This window comes from Tachyglossus aculeatus, unplaced genomic scaffold (assembly GCF_015852505.1).
Source record: "Tachyglossus aculeatus isolate mTacAcu1 unplaced genomic scaffold, mTacAcu1.pri scaffold_212_arrow_ctg1, whole genome shotgun sequence".
Classification (NCBI taxonomy): Eukaryota; Metazoa; Chordata; class Mammalia; order Monotremata; family Tachyglossidae; genus Tachyglossus; species Tachyglossus aculeatus.
In genome coordinates this window covers 94,004-115,131 of record NW_024044928.1, presented here as the reverse complement: position 1 = coordinate 115,131, position 21,128 = coordinate 94,004, and the positions used below count along the sequence as shown (strand labels likewise).

Genomic DNA, 21,128 nt, shown 5'->3' with positions numbered 1-21,128 from the left:
TGCTCTGCACACAGTAAGCGCTCAATAAATACGATTGAATGAATGAATGAAAGGAAGAACACTGGCTTGGCGGGTGTGCGGAGGGAGGGCATTCCAAGCCAGGGGGAAGACGTGGGCTGGGGGTCAATGGCGGGACAGGTGAGAAATAATATGTACATATTTGCACTCGATTTAATCCCACAAAACAAATATGATTATTTGATTGCCAAGTCTGCTTAGGGCTGATATAATATCTTAAAGGATTTTTTTCAGAAGAAAAATAAGTTTGGGATCTGAATCCTCACAAATATTTCAAGCACCAAGGGGCTGGCTGCAGGAGTTGAACCTTGGTTGCAGGCGTTGAACCTCGTAGACAGAACTAAATTTTCTTGATCTTAAACCAATAGTTTAGATCTTCCTGAACAGTTACAGTCCCATATTACCAGGCCACTAATCCAAAACTAGGGGGAGAGGGAGAAAATGGTAGTAAAGAAAATCTGAGTTTCTGAGTCAGAGAGAAAGTATTAATGGGATTGGTTTTGCTGACAATTGAAATTTTTACGTTGAATTTTTTATCTAATTTTTTACAACATAATTTTATTTTCTGTACTTTTGATGGCGTTATACCCCTCCATAACAGAATTAGAATTACAGATATTTGATTTAATTAGCAAATCCACTGGGAATAAATTACAATATTACAGTTTTGAGTAACAGCCATTTTAATGTGATGTTCAATTCATTCAGCTTAGTGGACACAGCACAGGCATGGAAGTCAGAAGGACCTGGGTTCTAATCTTGACTCTGCCACTTGTCTGCTGTATGAACCTGAGCTAGTCACTTAATTTTCCAGAGCCTCAGTTACACCATCTGCATAAATAAGGATTAAGACTTTGAGCCATATGTGGGACAGAGACTGTGTTCAACCTGATTAGCTTGTATCTACAACAGTGCTTAGAACTGTGCTTGACACATAGTAATGGCTTAATAGAATCCATCATAATTATTGTCATTATTATTATTATTATTAACATTGGAAAATGTTATATGGAGCATGTCCTTAATGTTACTACTAAAAACACATCTATTGTCTTATAGAAGCATTCTTATATCTCCCAAAAATGGTGATAAAAACATCATTCTTTATAGCATCAGATATGCTAAATGTTTTGAAGGTTTAGCAGACAGTTTATTGTCTTGTCTGCCACTAACCTCCTCACTGTACCTCATTCTTGCCTGTTATGCTGTTGCCCCCTGGCCCGCGTCCTTTCCCTGGCCTGGAATAACCTCCCTCCACACATCTGCCAAGCTAGCTCTCTTCCTCCCTTCAAAGCCCTACTGAGAGCTCACCTCCTCCAGGAAGCTTTCTCAGACTGAGCCCTCCTTTTCCTCTCTTTCTCCTCGTCCCCCCTGCCCTACCTCCTTCCCCTCCCCACAGCACTTGCATATATTTGTACAGATATATTACTCTATTTTACTTGTACATATTTACTATTCTATTTATTGTGTTAATGATGTGCATATAGCTTTAATTCTATTTGTTCTGACAATTTTGACACTTGTCTACATGTTTTGTTTTGTTGTCTGTCTCCCCCTTCTAGACTGTGAGCCACTTGTTGTCTAGTGACCATCTCTATATGTTGCCGACATGTACTTCCTAAGTGCTTAGTACAGTGCTCTGCACACAGTAACACTCAGTAAATACGATTGAATGAATGAATGCGTCATCTCTGACCTATAACGAGTCCATGGACACATCTCTCCCAGAATGCCCCACTTCCATCTGCAATCATCCTGGTAGTATATCCATAGAGTTTGGGTAAAAATATGGAAGTGGTTTACCATTGCCTACTTCTTTGAATCTCCACCCTCCACTCTCTCCCATGCAGCTGCTGCCCAGCACAGGTGAGTTTTGATTTGTAGCAGATTGCCTTCCACTCGTTAGCCACCGCTCAAGCTAGGATAGAATGTGTATACTTCTGCTTCACTCTCCCTCCCATAGCCAAGATTAGTAGAGTACTAGAAACTCTCCAGGTGCAATTCTGAGAGGGGACACAGTTCATTATCTAAACCAATTTCTAGTCATGTCTCTAAACCATTTCATGTTTTTTGTGCCCGCCAATGTTTTGTGAGACTCTCTTGGATTCCAATACATTGAGCTAGATCCTCCTTTACTTTGAATAGCAATGACTTCCAGCTTAGTCACATGGCCCAGGGCAGAACGTTTTGATTTTATTCGCTTTCTTTATAGCGTTCGTTAAGTGCTTATTATTTGCCAGGCAACGTAATAATAATAATAATAATAATAGCATTTATTAAGCGCTTACTAAGTGCAAAACACTGTTCTAAGCGCTGGGGAGATTACAAGGGGATATGCCCTCCCTCCCCACATCCAACAAGCTAGCTCTCTTCCTTCCTTCAAAGCCCTACTGAGTGCTCACCTCCTCCAGGAGGCATATTAACATACTAAGCATAGGGGTAGATATGGACACAATCCATCTCCTACTTGGGGCTTATAGTCTTTATCCCTATATTACAGATTAGGTAACTGAAATATGGAGAAGTGACTTAATAATCATAATATTAATGATAATAAGGGTATTGGTTAAGTGCTTAAAATGAGCCAGCCACTTTACTAAGCACTAGGATGGATATAAGGAAAGCATGTTGGACAAAGTCTTTGTCACATGTTGGGCTCACAGTATCAATCCCCATTTTTAAAATGAGATAACTGAGGCACATTGAAGATACTTTCCCAAGGTCACACGGGCAGACAAGTGGGTGAGCCAGGATTAGAACCCATGATCTTCTGACTCCCAGGCCTGTGCTCTATCTACTATGCCCTGCTGACTTGCCCAAGGTCACACAACAAATACGTGGCAGAGCCGTGATTAGGAAACCAGTCCCCTGACTCTGAGACCTCTGCTCTTTTCACTAGGCTATGCTACTTCTCTAAAGTTGTAAACTATTTCAGGCGTTGCATCCCACCTCATTCCAACTTGAACTCTGGGAGAATCGAGCAATCAAACAGTTCTAAGTTCTCAAAACTGTTGCTTGTGTTTGAGAGTTTTGAAGATTGTATGCATGGAAAAGGAGAAATGTAAAAACTGAATAATGGCTAATCCTTATTCTCTTTTAGGTGCCTCCCTGGGCCCATTTTATTGACTTCTCTTATTTAGATTTGCCTTCTATAGTTTTATGTCACCAGGACGTTTAGCCTGCTTCTCCCCTCTCTGAGGTTCTCTCTGAATAGGAAGAATTGTAATTTGAAGATCCACCTATGCAATTCATATACACCTAAGAAAGCAATATACCTAGTATAAATTCCTCCCTGATCCACAGCCCCACAGTCATTATGTACATATCTGTGATTTATTCATTTATTTATATTAATGTCTCTCTCTGCACTAGACTGTAAACTCACTGTGGGCTGGAAATGTAGGTACCAACTCTTTCAAATTGTTATATTGGACTCTCCCAAGCGCTTAGTACAGTGCTCTGTACACAGTAAATGCTCAGTAAATACAACTGATTACCAGCACAATAAATATTAATGATGAATAAATTTGTTCTATATGAAGAGTTGTAATAACGACAAATTGGAGGGCCAAGCAATTATCTTAGGAGGAAATACATGATCACTGTTACAGCACCCATCAACCGATCATGAGCAATCACAAAGTTAAGTTTTTTAGATTACTTTCAGAATGCAGTTGATGTGCTTGGATATTTTTCACCTTACTGAACTGAGAAGTGAGATTGTCAGGAGGAGATGTGACAGGGCAGGGAATGTGGGGCTTATAGTCTTTATCCCTATATTACAGATTAGTTAACTGAGATGTAGAGAAGTGACTTAACAATAATAATAATAATGGTATTTGTAAAGTGCTCAAAATGAGTCATCTACTGTACTAAACGCTGGAGTGATTTTTTTATAGTTCTTTATATCAATATCTATAAAGAGCTCATTGATAAAAAAATTAGTGAGTTCTATAAAGAACTCAATGATTAGCTTACTGTGTGCAGAGCAGTGTACTAAGAGCTTGTATTAAGCACTAAGTGATGTAAAATAATACTGATGTGAAATGATGTTCAATGCATATTGACCATAGGCAAGAAGAGTCAAGAGTCAAATTGCTCTGATCCATAGAATGCCGAGTGCATACCGGAGGGCTTTGCCCTTCTGGAGAAGCGGGGCTGTGGGCTGTGCTGAGTCCAAGGAAGACTGAAAACAGTGAAAATATTCTGAACCACAACAAGTGGCAAGAGATTCAGGAGCAACAACAGAAGACAAAGTACACAGGAAGCTACATGGTCTAATGGAAAGAGCCCAAATGTGGTAGTCAGATTATCTGGGTTCTAATCCTGCACAGCCACTCATCGGCTGCGTGGCCTTGTGCAAGTGATTTAACTTCTCTGTGCCTCAGGTACCTCATAATCCTCCCTCTGGTAGACCGAGAGCCCCATGTGCAACAGCGTCTGTGTCTGACCTGATTATCTTCTATCCACCCCACTGTTAAGTACAGTGCCTGGCACATAATAAGTGGTTAAATACCACTTTCACCATAATTCTTATTAATCTCAATAAATCATATTTATGGAGTGCTTAATGTGTGCAAAGCACAGTACTAAGCACTTGGGATAGTACAGTATAATGGAGTTCGTAGATAAGTTGCCTAACTATTAGGAGCTTACAGTCTAAGTGATTTGGCCAGTATGAATTTGGCATCTAAGATCCTCATCATCAACACTCATCAACTGCACTGCTTTAAGTATTGCTTCAGTGGGGACGTTTTCATGGAGTTATTTCAAACAACCTCTAAGGATATTAATTATGGTATTCATTTGGTGTATGTCAAAGCATAAGCTAAGACTAAGGAGGCACTGAAGTACACCAAATCATCATCACCAATGTTATTTATTGAGCATTTACTTTGTGCAGACCACTGTGCTAGTCACATGGGAGAGTTGGTAGACACATTCCCTGCCCACTACGAACATACAGAGTAGAGGGGGAGACAGGTGTTAATAAAAATCAGACAGTAATCCTTGTCGAACATGAGACTCAACACCTACTATGCTACTGAGTTAACAACAGTCTTTGTATTTATTGAGCCCTTACCATGTGCAGAGCACTGTGATAAGTGCTTGGAAGAGTACAATACAACAGATTTAGCAGGAAAGTTCCGTGCCCACAATGAGCTTACAACTTTCACTTATGTTCTTGGGAATGTGTGGATAAATACTGACATGGAATTTGTGTAGAAATATCTTGAGTGATTTGCATAAGTCTTGGGAAAGATGGAGTGGATGACTGGTCCAGGGCTGTGTCAAACTGTTCCAATGAACCAAGGTGACTTGAATAATATGTAAGTTACATGACATTTATTAATTAATTTAATGATAGAAACCTTGAATTGCATGTAAAAAGTATACGAACTGCATTAAGGGCTAATAGTATAGAATTAAAAATATTTCTGTTCTCATTGACTCTCAATTCAAGCATTCTTTTCCTAAGTACCAACCTTGGACTGTTCCAGTTTGCAGATAAAATACAGATAGAGCATGGGCCTGGGAGTCAGAGGTCAGGACTCTACAACTTCTCTGCTATGTGACCTTGGGCAAGTTACTTCATTTCTCTGTGCCTTCGTTCCCTCATCAGCAAAATAGAGATTAAGCCTGTGAGCTCTATGTGAAACAAGGGACTGTGTCCAAACCAATTATGTCGTATCTACCTCAGCACTTAGAACAGTGATTTTATTTATAATTTTATTACTATTGTGTTGATGAGAAATCATACCAAAGTTATGGAATTTATTCTAATGGGATTTTTCCAGTGTTCCCAAACTGCAGGGGCATCTTTTTAGGTTATCCTTGGTCATTTGCATGACTATTACTACAGGGATAAAACCGAGGCAAAATCAAACACTCCACATCTCATATAATTTTCCCATAGAAATCTATTACCCACAGTTACTCTTCACAGAATGGTGGTGGACCTCTGGACACAGGACAGAAGTATTGCTTTCCCTGTTCGTGCTTCTTTGCTGCATACTTTGATTTTCCTAGGTGCTACAGACTATGTCCTCCTGGCAGTGATGGTATATGATTTTTTTATGGTATTTGTTAAGCATTTACTATGTTCCAGGCACGGTACTAAGCATAGTTGCAGATACAAACTAATCAGGTCAGACACAATGTCCCATATTGAGCTAATAGCTTCCATCACCATCTTTTTCATTCATTCATCCATGACTCTGCTCTCTCATTCACTTCACACATCCAATCTGTCACCAAAACCTGCCGGTCTCACCTCCACAACATTGTCAAGATCTGCCCTTTCCTCTCCATCCAAACTGCTAACTTGCTGGTTCAATCCTTCATCCTTTCCCGACTGGATTACTGCATCAGCCTCCTTTCTGATCTCCCAACCTCCTGTTTCTCCCTGCTTCACTCTATACTTCACTCTGCTGCCCGGATTATCTGGGTACAGAAACTCTCTAGGCATGTCACTCCCTTCCTAAAGAATCTCCAGTGGTTGCCTGTCAACCTTCGAATCAAGCAAAAACCCCTCACTTTCGGCTTCAAATCTCTTCATCACCTCACCCCCTCCTAACTCATCTCCCTTCTCTCCTTTTACAGCCCAGCCCACACACTCTGCTCATCTACTGCTAACCTCCTCACTATGCCTCACTTTCGCCCGACCCATCGTAAACCCTGACCCACGTCCTTCCTCTGGCCTGGAATGCCCTCCCTCCACACATCCACCAAACTAGCTCTCTTCCTCCCTTCGAAGCCCTACTGAGAGCTCAGCTCCTCCAAGAGACCTTCGTGACTGAGCCCCCCTTTTTTCCTCTCCTCCACCTCCTCTCTTCCCCATCACCCCCCTGCCCGATCCCCTTCCCCTCCACACAGCACTTGTATATATTTGTACATATTTATTACTCTATTTCATTTGTGCATATTTGCATATTTATTTTATTAATGATGTGTATACAGCTATAATTCTATTTACTCTGATGGCATTGACACCTATCTACTTGTTTGTTTTTCTACTTGAATCATTCAATTGTATTTATTGAGCACTTACTATCAGCAGAGCACTGTACTAAGCACTTGGAAAGTACAATTCAGTAACAAATGGAGGCAATCCCTACCCAACAATGGGTTTCAGATGCAATAACTGAGACATAGAGAAGTGAAATACTCACCCCAAGGTCACACAAGCTGATGAGTTGCAGAGCTGTGACTAGACTCCAGATCCGTCAGACTCCCAGGCCCACACTGCCTCTACTAGGCTATGAGAATGCTCGTTATGTGGCCATATCTAACCCTTGCATTGCTCACTTATCATGAGCTACAACGTGCATGTCCAGCTAGTGGCTGTTATGTGAAAGGGCCCTTCCAGTCCAGATAGAGCAAATATATTGAGTCTCCACACAGCCCTTTGTGATGTGGATAAAATTAACCATTTTTTTCTGTGACTTACATCAGTGCTGAAGCTGACCTATGGGGAAACCTTCCCCAATAAGCTTCTGACATAACATGTGACTATGCTGATCGTAATTGTTCCTTTCCTTTTGAAACTCCTGTACTAAGTCAAAGTCATCTCTCCTTCTTTTAAGTCACAAGGCCTGCCCCAACTGCTCCTCCGACCTCATTGTCATCACCTTGATCTATGGATCTCCTATCATCATGTATTCTCTGGTCAAGTCAAGCCACTCAGACTGTGAGCCTGTTGTTGGGTAGGGACCGTCTCTATACCTTGCCGACTTGTACCTCCCAAGTGCTTAGTACACTGCTGTGCACACAGTAAGTGCTCAATAAATATGATTGAATGAATGACTGAATGTGGACAAACTGCTCTACTTCTTCTCTACTCGTATGTTTAACCCACAGATACTCAGTCTGATAATACAGGAGGGGACCACACTATTGAACTAAATGCATCAACAAGTGGATTCCTAAGCCAAACCCCAAGCCAAAGAAGAATTTTCATTTATAGATAGCAGCATATCAAAGTTCAAAGGGCATGGGTCTGGAAGTCAAAGAACCTGGGATCTAATCTCAGTTCTGCACACTTAGGTATGGTGACCTTCTCTGTGCATCTGAAAAATGGGGATTCAACACCTGTTCCCCCTCCTCTGACTGTGAGCCTCATGTGAGATTTGATTATCTGTCCAGGCTTTCTTGAAGTGTGTTACTTTCCTCGAATCCCTCTTGAATTTCTTTCTTTTTTTCATGAAACATCTTCTAAAGGGTCAAATTTACCTTCAATGCTATAACCCCACCCAAAACAGGATATGCACAACCTTGTCTAAATAAACTGTACTGAGAAGCAGTGTGACCAATGGATAAACCATGGGCCTGGGAGTCAGAAAGACCTGGGTTCTAATCCCAGCTCCACCACTTGTCTAATGTGTGACCTTGGACAAGCCACTTCATTTCTCTGTGCCCTCAGATTGTCTCATCTGTAAAATGGGGATTAAGACAGTTAGCCCCATGTGTGACATGGACTATGCTAAACCTGATTAGCTCATATCAACCCCGGTGCTTCATACAGTGACTAGCTCATAGTAAGCACTTAGTACCCTTAAAAAAAGTATGATTAAAGGAACTGAATAAATGGTAGCTCTCTAGACGTTACATTCAAGGAGCTTATTTTTATTCTTTTGGAATTAGAAGAATACTTTCCTTGAGCTCTGTTCGATGCAGACAGTTACTAGATGTCACTTCACTTACAGTTTTGTTTCAAAATTCAAATCCATAATTCTATTTTCAGACATGGCTAGCATCTGTTTAAATACAAATGGGGGAGTATTTCCTGGAAGAACAGGGTAGTGATCCTGTAAATAGGAGTGGATCAGGAGCAGAGGAACTTGTCTATGAGATGAAAAATCAACTTAACCTTCAACCTCCAGGAACTCCTAAATATTCTTTTCTGATCTTCTCTTAAAACTTTTAAAATAAAACAATAAAACGGTAGTACATATCAGTAATTCTGTAATGCTATAAAAGATTGTTCTCATGCTCTGCAAACAATAAGCCCTCAATCAATACCATTAATTGATGGAGCAGTTGTCCAGTTTTACGTGTTGATGTCTTGATATTTCATTTTGTCCTAGCCTGTGTTCTTACTGGTGTTGTCTATTTTAATTCTGAGAACAAGGAATGGGCCTCTGACACTTCTCCATGGTCTTTACAAGAGCCCAGAATATCCCATGCACACAGTGAGCCCTCAGCAAATGATAAAGAAAGGAATGTGCCAAGTAATAGTGCCTGAGCAAAGTCATTGACTTTATACCTCAATATAAAAGTCACCTTGACAAATCAGAGCCTCTCAGATCTTGGGAAGATATCCTTCTACCCAGAATCCTCTTCAGAGCACTTTTCACCTCTTGATTTCTCAGACTGTAGATGAGGGGATTTAACATGGGAGTGAAGACTGAATAGGAGAGAGAAAGCACCTTCTAGATCTCAGGAGAGTAGGAGGCTTTCACTTGGAAATAAGTCGAACCCACAGCCCCAAAGAACAGTGAGACCACAATGAGATGGGACAAGCAGGTGGAGAAGGCTTTGCGATGGCCCTCGGCGGAGGAAATCTTCAGGATGGTGATGAGGATGCAGACTTAAGATGCAATGATCACTCCAAATGGGAGTATCGGGATGATCACACTCCCAGTTACACTGTATACCTCAAGTGCGAAAGTGTCCGTGCACACCAGGTCTAAGAGAGGAGGGCTATCACAGACGAAATGATTAATCACATTAGGCCCACAGAAGGGCAATGTAAACATGATGGTAGTCTGTAGTGTTGCCACTGGAATCCCTGTTAGCCAGGAAGCCAGGGCCAGCTGCAAACATAACCTCTGGTTCATTATGAGCGAATAGCGGAGTGGGTCACAGATGTCAGTCTGTCTGTCATAAGCCATAGTTGTCAGGATCCAACACTCTGAGGGCCCGAAAAAGAAGGCAAAATACATCTGGGCTGCACAGCCACCAAAGGAAATGCTTTTATCCTTGGACAGGAAATTTGTGAGCATTTTGGGGATGATGACAGCGGTGTAACCGATATCCATAAGGGACAGGTTCCTGAGGAAAAAGTACATGGGGGTTTGAAGGGCAGGGTCCACAGTGGAGACCAACACTAAGAGAGAGCTTCCTATCAAGGTTATTAGGTATACTACAAGGAAAATCATAAACAGGATGATCCGAAATTCATGGAGATTGGAGAAACCCAAAAGAATGAAGTCAGTTACAAGTGACTGATTGGCTTCTCTCATTCGCATGTTTTTTGCTTTTTTTGGCAATGGAATTACAGAAATATCTGGGCCCAGTGTCTTCTCCGTTCAGGAAAAAATAGGTAGCAATTTTTTCAGGGTCCAGGTCTTCCGTATGAACATTTCTCAGAATGAACTTGGGTAGCTTATTTGGCCAAGGATCAAGAAGGTGATCACAGCATGAAATATATGGTCTCGAGGTTCTCAGTGTCCAGAAGCAAGTTCAGGAGACTGGGGAAGTGAAGTTAGCCAATAATACAAATTCTGCAAAGGAATAAATAAAGAGTTTCATTTTATCATCACTTGCCATTAAGGTTTATCATTGTTGAACCAACATTTTTCCCACCACACCATGTTGTCACCTTTATAGGAGCTAAGTCTGCTGGGGGAATTGAATAATCCCGGATTCTCTGCAGGGAACAAAGCACCCCGATCCATGATGCCCACCTAGAAATTTCCTCAACTTCTGGTCCCACAAACACACCTCCACACACCGACCTACACCCTCCCACTCAAAACCATCTGTACACAAACACAATCACATACATGCAGACATGCATACATGCAGGGTGCTCATGTGCCCAACAATGACTGGGTGAAAATTTTTCACACAGAAAAAACAACCAAAAATCTACCCACTCATCCGTACCACCTTTTCTCTCTCAAGTCCCATCCTTAGGGAAGTAGTGCTATAATTTTAGCAATTTGAGGATTTTTTTGTATGGTATTTAAGCATTTTGTGCAAGTCACTGTTCTGATCTCTGGGGTAGATACAAACTAATGAGGTTCGATACAGTCCATGTCCCAAACGGGGTTCACTTTCTTTATCCCCATTTTATGAATGAAGTCAGTGAGATATACAGAAGTGAAGTGATTTGCCCAAGATCACACAGCAGACAACTAGAAGATGGTTTGGAACTACATGGTCCCAAAAGACAAAGATATTTGTCTTCGCCTTCTCAGGTACCTGGAAATACTTCCGTACAACTCCTTTCTTCCCTTTATAAGAGACAGGTGCTATCAACAGGATTTTGGGGAGAGGAGGAATAGTTCAAAATCAGGGAACCAAGAAAATTATTTAAACTCCCCAAAGCCTTATTCTTTCCATAACAATGGTTTATTGTTGTCTTGATTTTTTAAATGTAGGATTTCATTTTTGAATAACTTTAGTGAAGTGAAAGAAAAGAATAAAACAAAAGCCGAAATGTATCTTGAGACTCCTTCTCGTGGCAACCATATAGTGTGTAAGGATAAGTTCTGTTTTCTAGAAGCAGTTTATCTGTTTATACGGGTCTGAAATATGAGACCACTAATCACGTGGTCAACTGTGCGGTAGTCTAGCTAAACTAAAAGCCGTGAGTAGTTTTATTTGTCCCTCCAAAATGAAGGAGTTTACAAAATTATTAGGATACTTTCTGTTCACATGCCATGAAGAATAGTTTATTTTATTGGGCATAAAATAGGTTCAGAAAGAATATTTCCATATATCTGCCTCCTTCTCGCCATCACTTTGCCCTAGAAAGAGCCGTTATGATGTAATTACTAGACAATAATAATGATGACATTAGTTAAGCACTTACTATGTGCAAAGCACTGTTCTAAGCTCTGGGGGTATACAAGGTGATCAGCTTGTCCCACATGGGGCTCACAATCTTAATCCCCATTTTACAGATGAGGGAACTGAGGCACAGAGAAGTGATGTGACTTTTCCAAAGTCATGCAGCCGATAAGTGGTGGAGCTGGGATTAGAACACAGGACCTCTGGCTCCCAAGCCCGGGCTCTTGCCACTGAGCCACGCTGCTTCTCTAGATCATTTTAATAACTTTATTAATCATCCCCTATTGTCCCTCTGTCCCCAGTCCAATCACATATTACAAAGTAAAGAAAGTCTCTTCTATTCAACACATTGGATGGTGGCACTCCATTGCTTCTAGACTGTGAGTCTGTTGTTGGGTAGGGATTGTCTCTGTTGCCGAATTGTACTTTACAATCGCTTAGTACAGTGCTCTACACAGAGTAAACGCTCAATAAATATGATTCAATGAATGAATGAATCTCTGTAAGTCAACAGGAACACGTCAATGATTTTCAAGTGAAATCCTTTCCTCTTGGACTTCACAGCTCTTAGGCAACTGTCTTCTTCCTAGGTAATTCTCTCTACCCAACCCAAGGAAGCTTGTACACTGTTCCAATCCTTCCCACTTTATTTTTTCCTGAAACCAGATTTCCACTTCTTCAAGCCCTACAAATTCCAACCACTCATGAGCCCTTCCCACAATACCCCTCCCCTCACTGTAAACTCAACTGGTGTATTTCTGTTAGTTGTATATGTAATTTTAAACACCTAGTTCACCTATCTAGTGTTATAAGATGTTAATCCTTGTCTAGTGGATCTATTTCCTCCATTAGATTGCAAACTCCTGTAAGGAAAGAACCACATTTTATCCTTCCTTTGTTATTCAACATACAGTGCCTAGACGAAGGCATTGCTCCGAGTTGGAACTCATCAAACACTGCTGCTAATCAATCATATTTATTGAGCACTTACTGTGTGCAGAGAGCTATACTAAGCACTAAGCACTTGGGAGAGTAAAATATAACAGATTTGGAAGGCATGTCTCCTGCCCATAAGGTGCTTACAGTCTAGAGGAACTTAAAAGTAGTGTCTCATCCATCCTCCCAACCTTCTTGCGAGATGCAAGACTTCAAAAACTAGGAAAGATGAAAAATGGGAAGTGAGAGGTCTAGGATTAGAAGTCAGATCTGCCATTTTCTAGACAGATGTCCTTTCTCCACTATTTATTAACACATGGTGAACGCTTTATTGAGAAAATTACCTGCCTCTTGAAGAAGATTGTTCTTCCACGGTTGATTTGAAAGGCTGATGTTCTGTATGATAAGACCTCTTTGAAATTTTGGGGTGATTCCTGAGAGGTGGTCCCCAGGACATTGCTTACAGCAAAGGGAGCAATGGGATAGCTCATTATTCTTTTCTTTACCTTTCTTTATAGAAATATAGAAGGCTTCATTAGGATAAATCATGACCCTGGGATGCTTGATTTTTTTTACACTTGAAAGATGTTGTAAAATCATTGAATTTTTAATTGTGCACACTGGGAGTTAAGCATAAACAGTGTTTGCCTGAACTTTTAGTGATTTGGATTTTTCAAAAGCCTTGCCTTCAAAGTCTGCTCACCTAAAAGAAAAACATAATCTGAATTGTTGCCTGAATTTAAGACAGGTAAATAACTGTTGGGATTCCTCATTGTATTCATGTTAGATGTACCCTGTAAATTATAAAGCTAAATCCTTGATAAATTGTTTCTGATGCTATTTTCACATCTGTGTTTGAATGTTTGGTGACTGGGTGAAATAAAAATCGCTCAGAGTGTGTGAGGCATTATAGATTTCTGAATATTACATTTAATATTAGCTGTTCATTCACTACTGAACTTTCCTTTAGTTGATTAAGGGCAGACTTTGACTTTCCTATAGATTGTAAGCTCCTTGTGGGTAGGGATCATATCTACCAATTTTATTGATTTGTTCTTTCCCCTGAGTGCTCAGTACAGGGCTCTGCACAAAGTACGTGCTCAATAAAAACCACTGATTGATTTCGGGATTTTAATTTTTACAGGCAAAACAGATATGGAAATCATCAATAATTCTCGGATTACAATGGCTGCAGGACTGGGATCCATAGGTAGACAATTATAATTATTACATTATTATTATTATTATCATCATCATCATTATTATTATTATTATTATTATTATTATGTGTTTTCTATGTGCCAGGCAATGTACTAAGCGCTGGGATGAATACAAGCAAAGTCCCTGTCCTGCATATGGCTCTTAGTATTATTCCCCATTTTACAAATGAGGCAACTGAGGCACAGAGAAGTGTAGTGACTTGCCTAAAGTGAAACAGGAGACAAGTGGCAGAGCTGGGAATAGAACCCATGACCTTCTTACTCCCAGGTCCATGCTCTATCCATTATGCCATGCTACTTCCCCTAATTAACATCACATTTAGCCTTTCAAAGGTTTCAGTGTGGCCTTCTAATGAGCAGTGTTGCTTCCCAAGGCATAAGAAATTATACCTCTCACTGTGCAAAAGTTAAACCCTGAAATCCGTGTTTCTTTTTCACCTGAACCAATCTCCCCTCTAGACCAGTGAAATGTATTCCTAGTTTATTCTGCTTTTAAATTCCTCCCAGTGGATTTATTCTGGGACCTGAAGATGTTAATACATCTAAACATGGAATACAGCAATCATGATTCCATTGGCCAGTCATAATCCCTAATGCCAACGTTGGTCTGTGGTGCCAACCAAAACTGGTTGGGCACCAGTTATTTAAACGTGGAGCTCATGTTGGGCAATTTGTCTGTTATACAGTTATATTGTTTCCCCCTGAAGTGTTTAGTACAGTGCTCTGCACACAGAAAATGCTAATTAAATATGATTGTTTGGTGCTTTCCCTTCATAACTTCAGGTTTGATCTAAAAAAGAAAATCAATCAATTCTAGATCACCCATGCACGTGGTGGCAAGCAGCTGCACAGATAATTCAAAATAACTGGCAACACTAAACTGAGGGGAGGCAATCCTGTAATGAAATATGGGGAGTTACTGCTTCAGATTTCTGAGGTTGCAACTTGGGGTTAATGTTGACAAGAATGTGCATGTTGCCGCTGATGATAATTGGAAAGCCTACTAATCAATCAATCAATCAATCAATCGTATTTATTGAGCACTTACTATGTGCAGAGCACTGTACTAAGCGCTTGGGAAGTACAAATTGGCAACACATAGAGACAGTCCCTACCCAACAGTGGGCTCACAGTCTAAAAGGGGGAGACAGAGAACAGAACCAAACATACCAACAAAATAAAATAAATGGGATAGAAATGTACAAGTAAAATAAATAAATAAATAAATAAATAAATAGAGTAATAAATATGTACAACCATATATACATATATACAGGTGCTGTGGGGAAGGGAAGGAGGTAAGATGGGGGGATGGAGAGGGGGACGAGGGGGAGAGGAAGGAAGGGGCTCAGTCTGGGAAGGCCTCCTGGAGGAGGTGAGCTCTCAGCAGGGCCTTGAAGGGAGGAAGAGAGCTAGCTTGGCACAGGGGCAGAGGGAGGGCATTCCAGGCCCGGGGGATGACGTGGGCCGGGGGTCGACGGCGGGACAGGCGAGAACGAGGTACAGTGAGGTACTACCCAATCCACCTTTAACAATTTAGCAATGACTATACATTTGGACCCTTATTAATGTGATTTGATTATAAAGGGATTTTCTGATATTTTTTTCATAGTATACGTTATGCATTACTTATGTGCCAGGAACAGTACTAAGTGATAGGGAAAATACAAGATAGGTCGGACAAAGGCAAAGCTTGATTACCTATCAGTGTCACTCATTTTCCAATCAATCTACTACATGGTTACAAACAAGGTTCAATCTCCTGAGCAACTAGCTTGTCTTTTCATTCTTACATTCATGATCTCTCTGAATTTTTGGTCTATAGTCTCTCTATGATGCCCTCCCCTTCAGGTCTACATGTTTATAATTTGCTGACCAATGTCGGTGTTAGTAGAGAAGCAGCATAGCTTAGCAGAAAGAGCACGGGCTTGGGAGACAGAGGTCGTCGGTTCTAATCCTGGCTCCAGCACTTATCAGCTGTGTGGATACAAGGAAATCATTTTGAATACAGTCTCTGTCCCATGTGGGGTTCACAGTATCAATCCCCATTTTTAAAATGAGATAACTGAGGCACAGTGAAGTTACTTTCCCTAGGTCATATGGCTGACAAGTGGCTGAGTTAGGATTAGAACCCATGACCTTCCGACTCCCAGGCCTGTGCTGTATCGACTACACCATGCTGCTTCTTGCCATGCTGACTTGCCCAGTGTCACATGGCAGGCATATGGCAGAGCCGGGATTAGGACACCAGTCCTCTGACTCTGAGGCCTCTGCTCTTTTCACTAGGCTATGCTACTTCTCTAAAGTTGTAAACTATTTCAGGTGTTGCATCCCCCCTCATTCCAATGAGCCACCTTGAACTCTGGGAGAATCGAGGTATCAAACAGTTCTAAGTTCTAAAAACTGTTACTTGTGTTTGAGAGTTTTGAAGATTGCATGCTTGGGAAAGGAAAAATGTAAAAACTGAATAATGGCTAGTCCTAATCCTCTTTTATACATCTCCATGGGTCCATTTGATTGGCTTCTCTTCTTTAGATTTACCTCCTGTAGTTTTATGTCACCATGAAGTTTAGCCTGTTTCTCCCCTCTCTGAGGTACTGTCTAAGTAGGTAGAATTGTAATTTGAAGATCGCCCTATGTAAATCATAGTCACCTAAGAAAGCACTATAAATCCCTCCCTGACCCTCAGCCCCACAGCCATTATGTACATATCTGTGATTTATTCATTTATTTATATTAATGTCTCTCTCCCCACTAGACTGTAACCTCACTGTGGGCTGGGGATGTAGCTACCAGCTCCTTCACATTGTTATATTGGACTCTCCCAAGCACTTAGTACAGTGCTCCGCACACAGTAAATGCTCAATAAATACAACTGATTACCAGCACAATGAATATTAATGATGATTAATGATTCTTCTAAATAAAGAGTTATAATAATGACAAATTGGAGGGCCAAGCAATTATCTTAGGAGGAAATACATGATCACTGTTACAGCACCCATCCTCTAATCAAATGATATTCTGAGCATTCATGAAGTTTTTTAGGTTACTTTCAGAAGGCAGTTGATGTGCTTGGATGTTCCTCATTTTACTGGACTGAGAGGTGAGATTATCAGGATGCGGTGTGATTCACTCATTCACCCATTCAATCACATTTATTGAGTGCTTACTATGTGCAAAGTAGTGTACTGAGAGCTAATATTAAGTGCTACATGATGTGAAAAGATGTTGAATGCATACTGACCACAGAGAGAAAAGTCAAGAGTCAAGCTGCTCTGGTTCCCACATGTAGAATGCAGAGTACAAACCGGAGGGCTTTGCCCTTTTGAAGAAGCAGGGGTGTGAGCTGTGCTGAACCCAAGGAAGACCGAAAACAATGAAAGCAGTCTGAACCACAAGATGTGACAAAAAGTGTTTCAGGAGCAACAGCAGAAGCCAAGGGCCAGAGGAAGTTGCATGGTCTAATGGAAAGAGCCCAAGGCTGGTAGTCAGAGGATCTGGGTTCAAATCCTCATGCAGCCACTCGTCCTCTGTGTTGCCTTGGACAAGTCACTTAACGTCTCAGTGTGTAAGTTACCTCATCTCCTCAAAAATCTCCAGTGGCTGCCAGTCAACCTAAGTATCAAGCAAAAACTCCTCACTTTCGGCTTCATGGCTCTCCATCACATCGCCCCCTCCTACCTCACCTCCATTCTCTCCTTCTACAGCCCAGCCCGCACCCTCCGCTCCTCTGCCACTAACCTCCTCACTGTGCCTCGTTCTTGCCTGTCCCGCCATCGACACCCGGCCCACGTCCTCCCCCTGACCTGGAATGCCCTCCCTCCACACATCTGCGAAGCTAGCTCTCTTCCTTCCTTCAATGCCCTACTGAGAGCTCACCTCCTCCAGGAGGCCTTCCCAGACTGAGCTCCCTTTTTCGTCTCCTCCTCCCCATCCCCCCTGCCCTACCTGCTTCCCCTCCCCACAGCACCTGTATATATGTTTGTACAGATTTATTACTCTATTTATTTTACTTGTAACATATTTACTATTCTATTCATTTTTTTAATGATGTTCATATAACGTTATTTCTATTTATTCTGATGTTTTGGTACCTGTCCACATGTTTTGTTTTGTTGTCTGTCTCCCCCTTCTAGACTGTGAGCCCGTTGTTGGGTAGGGGCTGTCTCTATATGTTGCCAACTTGTACTTCCCAAGTGCTTAGTACAGTGTTCTGCATACAGTAAGCACTCAATAAATGTGATTGAATGAATGAGTGAATGAATCTGTAAAATGGGGGTTCAATAATCCTCCCTCTGACAGACTGAGAGCCCCATGTGCAACAGGGACTGTGTCTGACCTGATTATCTTCTATCTGCCCCACAGTTAAGTACAGTGCCTGGCACATAATAAGTGGTTAAGTACCACTTTCATTCATTCATTCATTCAATCGCATTTATTGAGCGCTTACTGTGTGCAGAGCACTGTACTAAGCTCTTGGGAAGTACAAGTTGGCAACATGTAGAGACGGTCCCTACCTAACAACGGGCTCACAGTCTGGAAGAGAGCTTTCACTATAATTCTTATTAATCTCAATCGTATTTATGGAGTGCTTAATATCTGCGAAGCAGAGTACTAAGCACTTGGGAGAGTACAATTTAACAGAGGTGGTAGGAACATTCCCTAACTATAGAAGCAGTGTGGCTTGGTGGAAAGAGTCCAGACTAGGGAGTCAGAGGTAGTGGATTGTAATACCGGCTCTGCCACTTGTCAGCAGTGTGACTTTGGGCAAGTCACTTCACTTCTCTGTGTCTCAGTTACCTCATCTGTACAATGGGGATTAAGATTGTGAGCCCCACGTGGGACAACCTGATCACCTTATATTCCCCCAGTGCTTAAAACTATGCTTTGCACATAGTAAGTGCTTAGCAAATAGCATCATCATCATTATTTTTTATTATTATTGTTATTATAAGGAGCTTGCGGTGTATGTGATTTGGCCAATATGAATATGGCATCTAAGATACTCATTATCAACACTCATCAACTGCACTGCTTTAAGTATTGCTTCACTGGGGAAGTTTTCATGGAGTTATTTCAGACAACCTCTATGGATACTAATTATGGCATTCAATTGGTGTATGTGAAAGCATAAACTAAGATTAAGGAGGCACTGAAGTAGACCAAATCATCACCACCAATGTTATTTATTGAGCACTGACTGTGTGCAGACCACGGTGCTAACCATATGGGAGAATTGGTAAACATATTCTCTGCCCACAATGAACATGAAGAATAGAGGGGGAGACAGGTGCTAATAAAAATCAGGTACTAATTCTTGTGGAACATGAAACTCAACACCTACTAAGTTACTAAAGTAACATCAATCTTTGTATTTATAGAGCCCTTACTATGTGCAGAGCACTGTGATAAGTGCTGGGAAGAGTACAATACAACAGACTTAGCAGAATAGTTCCCTGCCCATTATGAGCTTACAAACTTTCACCCATGTTCTGGGGAACGTGTGGATAAAAACTGACATAGAATTTGTGTGGAAATAACTTAAATATTCTAAGGGGATTTGCATAAATCTTGGAAAAGATGGAGTGGATGACTGTTACAGGGGCATGTAAAACCGTTCCAATGAACCAAGATGACTTGAAGAATATGTACGTTACATGACATTTATTAATAAATTTAATGACAGAAACCTTGAATTGGGGGTAAAAGGTATAAGAAATGCATTAAGGGCTAATAGTATAGAATTAAGAAAATCTATGTTCTCATTGATTCTCAATTCAAGCATTCTTTTCCTAAGTACCAACCTTGGACTATTCCATTTTGCAGACAAAATACAGATAGAGCATGGGCCTGGGAGTCAGAGGTCATGACTATACAACTTCTCTGCTGTGTGACCTTGGGCAAGTCACTTCATTTCGCTGTGCCTTAGTTCTCTCATCAGTAAAATGAAGATTGAGCCTGTGAGCAATTTGTGGAACAAGGGACTGTGTCCAACCCAATTATTTTGTAACTACCTCATCACATAGAATAGTGATTGGCACATAGTGAACACATAACATATATCATAATTTTATTATTATTATGTTGATGGGAAATCATACCAAAGTTATGGAATTTATTCTCATGAGGATTTTCCCAGTGTCCCCAAATTGCAGGGCCATCTTTTTGGGTTATTCTTGGTCACCTACATGACTATTACTACAGAAATAAAACCAAGGCCAATCAAACACCACATCCCCATATACCTTTCCTTATCAATCAATCAATCAATCAATCGTATTTATTGAGCACTTACTGTGTGCAGAGCACTGTACTAAGCGCTTGGGAAGTACAGGTTGGCAACATATAGAGACTGTCACTACCCAAAAGTGGGCTCACAGTCTAAAAGGGGGAGACAGAGAACAAAATGAAACATACTAACAAAATAAAATAAATAGAATAGATATGTACAAGTAAAATAAATAAATAAATAAATAGAGTAATAAATATGTACAAACATATATACATATATACAGGTGTTGTGGGGAAGGGAAGGAGGGAAGATGAGGGGGATGGAGAGGGGGACGAGGGGGAGAGGAAGGAAGGGGATCAGTCTGGGAAGGCCTCCTGGAGGAGGTGAGCTCTCAGTAGGGCCTTGAAGGGAGGAAGAGAGCTAGCTTGGTGGATGGGCAGAGGGAGGGCATTCCAGGCCCGGGGAATGACATGGGCCGGGGGTCGATGATGGGACAGGCGAGAACGAGGCACGGTGAGGAGATTAGCGGCAGAGGAGCAGAGGGTGTGGGGTGGACTGCAGAAGGAGAGACGGCAGGTGAGGTAAGAGGGGGCGAGGTGATGGAGAGCCTTGAAGCCCAGGGTGAGGAGTTTCTTCCTGATGCGCAGATTGATTGGAAGCCACTGGAGATTTTTGAGGAGGGGAGTAACATGCCCAGAGTGTTTCTGGACAAAGACAATCCGGGCAACAGCATGAAGTATGGATTGAAGTGGGGAGAGACACGAGGATGGGAGATCAGAGAGAAGGCTGGTGCAGTAGTCCAGACGGGATAGGATGAGAGTTTGAACGAGCAGGGTAGCGGTTTGGATGGAGAGGAAAGGGCGGATCTTGGCAATGTTGCGGAGCTGAGACCGGCAGGTTATGGTAATGGCTTGGATGTG

General features: G+C 41.4%; 1 pseudogene; it reads right to left on the bottom strand.

The window, feature by feature from the left end:
- Positions 1 to 248: 248 nt before the first annotated feature.
- On the bottom strand, positions 249 to 10,262 carry LOC119923657 (annotated as a pseudogene).
- Positions 10,263 to 21,128: the final 10,866 nt, after the last annotated feature.